Genomic DNA, 6,063 nt, shown 5'->3' on the forward strand with positions numbered 1-6,063 from the left:
TCACCAACCATTTCAAGTGCCATGCTGCAAATCATGCTGAAGCCTAAGATACAGCATAAACACAAGCAGGGGACTGTTTGAATGCAACTATCAGAGCAAACTGAATTAAATCGAAATGTAAAGTTTTCGACTTTACCAAACTATGGTAACTGCCAAATTACTACCCTTCTTGTATCTGATTGCTATTACGTCCTGAGACGTATCTTCGGTGGGCACAATTTGCTTTGTTTTGTTTTTCCCTCTATCTCTCTCTGTCTGTGGATGCGTCCGAAACCCCATACTTCCATACTATATAGTACGCTAAAATCAGTATGCAAGCCGAGTAGTTTGCCCGAATTCATAAAATTCGAAAATCAGTAGGCGAGAAGTACCCGGATGACTTACTACTTCCGGCGAGATTCTGAATTGCGTTTCCCATGCACGCTGCGCTATCCCATAATGCCCCGTGAGAGAATTCATGAATGGAAGTGAGGCGACGCAACTGACGCACGTAGGTCTCGTGACCATGACAAAATGGCGGATGTAGTACGTCCGAATTCCATTTATACTTTTCACGTTCATACTGTATAGAACGTACTTTTCTAACGGCCGAGTAGTACGTTTAAATTCAAATGCAGTACCTACTGAGTAGTAGGCGGTTTCGGACGCAGCCTTTGTCTCTCTCTCCCTGCAGGTAATTGTGTCCACCTGGTAGTGATCATTAGATCTGTCCAGCAATTGGCTGTTGGAAGAGGAGAGTATTTAACCTAAGCTGCATCACAAACCAGTGTTGGTGGTGCGGTTCAGGGGATGAGCTTTTCTTCACATCGTGACCTGTTGTTTACTAGAGCTTTAAAGATTTAATTTAGCTTAAGTAGCTCATTTGTGTTAGGCTATTGAAGTGAAACTTCTACTATTAATAATATTCTTGATAACATCTAACAACACACCCAAAGAGAAGTGAGTCTGGTTGATTTATTTGTTTATCTTAATTTTGGTATTAACCAAATAAATAACCACAGATAATAACCATTTATTATATGGTTAATAAAGGGGTGTTTATATTTGCAGTATGCTTTATGTATGCATGTAAATGTTACTACATTTATTGCTGTTTGAATCCACATTTAGGCGACGCAGTGGCGCAGTAGGTATTGCTGTCGCCTCATAGCAAGAAGGTCGCTGGGTCGCTGGTTTGAGCCTCGGCTCAGTTGGCGTTTCTGTGTGGAGTTTGCATGTTCTCCATGCATTCGCGTGGGTTTCCAGGTGCTCCGGTTTTCCCCACAGTCCAAAGACATGTGGTATAGGTGAATGTGGGTAGGCTAAACTGTCCGTAGTGTTTGAGTGTATTTGTGAATGTATGTGTGGATGTTTCGCAGAGATGGGTTGTGGCTAGAAGGGTATCCGTTGCGTAAAAATGTGCTGGATAAGTTGACGGTTCATTCTGCTGTCGCGACCCCAGATTAATAAAAGGACAAGAAAATTAATGAATGAATCCACATATCAGCATAGATGTGTAGTGAACTTGCAGTAATCTCTCAAATGTAATAAACTCAGACAAGTTCTAAAACTGTCACTAAAATAACTGTGATTGTGAACATGAAAATAATAAATGGTCAAATTAAGTTGTTAAATTTAAAACAAAAGAGAAGCAGATCGGTTTGACTGTACAGGACAAATACCTCACACTTGCGGTGCTAAATCATATGCCATCAGTATGCAAAAGGATGATCTGCACACAGGCTGCAGGTGGGAGAGATTTCTGTGTGGGGGAGGGACAGATGGCATCACCTGCAGCTTAAGAAGAGTATACAGTTTGGACACATAAGTCTATAAAAATCTCCAGTAACACCAAAAAAGTCGCTAGATTTTGCTTTTTTTTTTTTATTTGTCACTAAGGGGGTTTGAAAAGTCGTTAAATATGGCAACAGAGTTGCTAAGTTGGCAACATTGGTTGGGTTAGGGCTAGACATTAAGAAAATACAATTAATGGGAAATTTAATAAATTATAGAAATGATTATTAACTTCTGCCACAGCCGAATGTAAACTATAACTGATTAACCATGTGGATGAATAACAGCCAACTAATAGGTGCAAAATATATGGGCCTACTGGCCCATATCTATCAGTTGATTAACAGTGATAAAGCCCGATCAATTGAGTGATTACATTCAAATCGGCTGAATTACAAGGTTAATGATTTGGTAGAGGATCAGAAGCCTGACACGCTCCTTCCCATCACCTAACAAATAAACATTATTATACCCATTATGCCAAAAGTAGCGGTTTACCTATGGGCACATACCCATGTGCAGGTTTCTGTGTTGCTCGTTTATCAAAATTAGTTTTCATATAAAATCTTAGTAGTGTTTTTAAATATGTTATTGTCTGTACATTAAGCTATTTCATATTTCTGGTTTGACTAGAATCATGCAAATTCTACTGACATAGGCTACTACTCTAGTACTCTCATAACAGAATATTAAACTCCACTTTATGCAAATTAGTTGGAGTGGGACATGCTGTCTAATATGGTTGAAACTGAGGTTGAGTAGGAAGTAAAAACCAGAAGCACAGTCTGTGACTGTCACTTCAAAACTGGTTGTTGAAAAGTTAAATTTAAAATGATTTCTATGCTTATCTATCAACCAGACATAATTTATTTAAGGTTGTTCAAGGACATGAACAAAAGAGATGCTTGTTTTTTTAAAAGGTTTGCCTCCATGTGCGGGTCACAACCTTGCCATAGAAAAATAGTTTGCTAATGTTAGTGTCTTACAAGAACAAAAGTCATACACTGCCAATAATTCAGCTTTTGTGTGAAGTGCAAATATCAAAAAATCTAAAAGAATGAACTCAAAATTAAGTGAGTTTTTAATTTAAACAAGCAAAATAATCTGCATGATGTAAGCAAAATAATCTTGTGTTAATAATCTTTAAGAATATTTAGATTTTTTTTAAGAAAAACTCAAATAAATTTGGCATTATTTTCTAAAAACTGGGTAATTTTGTCAGTATATATAACTGTAAATATAATTTTTCTTGGTTTAACCAATTAATAAAGGGCAAAACAGGAAAATGTGCAAGTTTCATTCGGTTTAGTAAACGTTTGCACTCCAATATGGCCAATTGATGATGCGTTGTGAATAGAGCTGGACGATTAATCAAAAAAAGATTGCGATCTCGATTCGACTGTACACACGATTCTTATTCAGCTTTTCGATGATTCAGCCAATAATATTTTCACGGTCTTTACATTGTTTTATAAACGTTGCTCAGCAACATAGACAACTCCAAATGGCATTAAACGTGTCACATACTGTATTCATAAGGTATTATTCACCCAAAAGTGTAATTTCTGTCTTAATGTAATGATGTATTCAAGGTTTGATTAATACCGTGAGGATGCGCATGTGCCCACCAATGATGTCTACTTTAGTAAACAGAACCAGCATAAACTGTGAATAATAATGGATCAGGGAAGGGGGCAAGTTGGAGCACTCACTCTGATCTCCAGGGCTCTACGTTTGGTTTGGGAAATTCCAAATTGAGTGAAACCGAAAAGTGAAACCGAAAGTTTGCACCTCACTTGAACGTTCATATCGCATTTTAAAGTTATGATTACGACAAGCATGTGATATGTTTTTTCTTTTATAGCGAACACAAAGTCTTGTGTATGAAAATAAATGCTTACTGGGTCAGTATAACTACTCTAGCCTATAATGTTGAATATAATGCGAGAGGGAATCTGATGGGAAAAATGTTTCATTTTACCAGTGAAATAAAAACTTCTAATAATGTTCTCAATGACAAATGACAAGCATATGTCTCAAACTTAATAATTCAACTTTAGAAATATGAATAGTTGTATTCTGATGTCATTACATTGCTGTGAATTAACAACCAGGACATTTAGTCTGTTCAAGTCTATACAAAATTTAGCATTTTAACCAACAGTAGATCTACACAGAAGGCCTAATCCTATTGTTGTTGTTTTACTATATGTTTATGAAATTAATATGTACCATATGTTTGAATAATAATGATCCACTCATGTTAACCTTCATTTTACATCTACAGAATAGTGAGAAAATCGTGATCTTGATTTTAGGCAAAAGAAATCATAATTCTCATTTTATCCAGAATCGTGCAGCCCTAGTTCCGAACACTATTTTTTTCTGCTTATTTCTTGTTTATCACTGTAAGCTGCTTTTACACAAGCAATATTATGTAATGATATGTGACTTGACTTCATGAGGTCAAACCAAATACATTACGTAGACTTTGACATAATTTAATGAATTATGCATTATTTTGAAGATATCTTTTTAATAGAGCTGGTTTTCTTGTGCAATTTTTGAGAACTTAACCCTCTACTGCACGGCGTAACCATATGGCAACATGATACTTATATTCATTTCCCTGCCAATGTTTCTTTAAGACCAACATATATATATATATATATATATATATATATATATATTTTTTTTTTTATTATTATTATTGGGAAGAGAAGACCTTAGTGTAGCCAATGATGTGCTTTGGTTAAGTCACATGACATCCAGTGTTTTTCTGTAGCAAGATTTCTGACAGACTGGCGTTTTTTGTGAGTTGCTAAATGCAAATGTAAACGTCTACAAAAACAAAGGATCAAATTATGTCAGATCCACAGAAAAGTCTGAAACATCACCTCCAGTAAGTTATGATGACATATTCATGACTAGTTTTTTTATCAAATTAGTTTTTTATATATCGATCAAATGTGTGGGTTACCAAATGGCAACACTGTGGCGCTAGCTAGCAAGGTCAGCTGTAAACATTTAAGTTGTAACAATAACAACATGAATGCTGGTAATATAATGTTGATTAGTCATGTGGTAATGGCATTTGCATTACGGATAAAATCTAGTTTTAAGGGCAATACTACTTTTGAATAGATATCAAATCAGGGAAAGTGAAACAAATCAATAAGTGAAACAAGAAAAGGACAGAACTGGTTCTTCCTGCAGATGAAAATGAGGATGAGATGGGTTTAAGTAACCATGAGAATGATGCAGACTGGACATTTGATAGAGACAGTTCAGGTAAGTTAGCTCAGATGCAGATAAGACAGCCGTAGTATAGGATATAGTATAATCTATATAAACATAGTAGCTGCATTATTCTGATGCATCGGGATATACTAGACTTGTTATTTATTTGTTATAATATTTACTGTATGTTGTACATATGATAATACAATGTTATGATTGTTTTCAATAATATTCAGTGAGATAATGCAATAAATAAAAGCTGTTGGAATATGAGTAATGGTAAAGTATGTAACGTTGTTATTTATAAGTTTTGTGTAAAAGCTCATAATGCTGCAACACCAATTCAATTATTTCAAACAAAAAAAAATAATAATTATAAGGAAAGTTTTACATTTGAAATTTCTAAGTTAGATCCACTGTTGGACGTTGTTGCTATATGGCAACATATCATATTTATTTTTACAGCACTTCAAGTTGAGCCATTTTAAGAAAAGAAAATGCGTGTAGTAGAGGGTTAACTGATCTGCTTAAAACAGTCTTGAGTGTTTGTAGAAGATTAAAGGCCTTTGTTAAAAAGATTTTTTTTGAAGACAGCAGAAAACCTGTAACCATTGCCTTCTATAATACTTGTTTTTACAACCTTGGAAGTGTCACAATCACCAGGAATCTATTCCTGGCATATCGCTGATAAACACGCAGATCGCTAAAGAATTACAAATCCGCTGCTATATGGACTACAAGTTCCAGCCATGCACCGCTCACACGCACCTGTTCCTCATGAAGTAGATTACACTCACTAACGGCTGGAATCTGATTAGGAACTTATAACAAGGACTATTTATACAGCACGCGTACACACACACCAGTGCTGAGTCATGTTTTACTATTTGTTGTCTTTTAGCAATCTGGGTGTTTAGCAGTAATCTGCCAGGATTAGATCGCTGGTGATTGTGACAGCAAGTCAAACGTTACAGGTTTTCAGTATTCTTCAAAATAATTTCAACAGAATAAAGAAACATATAAAGGTCTAAAGCCGGAATTATCCCTTTA

This window comes from Danio rerio, chromosome 5 (genome assembly GCF_049306965.1).
Source record: "Danio rerio strain Tuebingen ecotype United States chromosome 5, GRCz12tu, whole genome shotgun sequence".
Taxonomy (NCBI): Eukaryota; Metazoa; Chordata; class Actinopteri; order Cypriniformes; family Danionidae; genus Danio; species Danio rerio.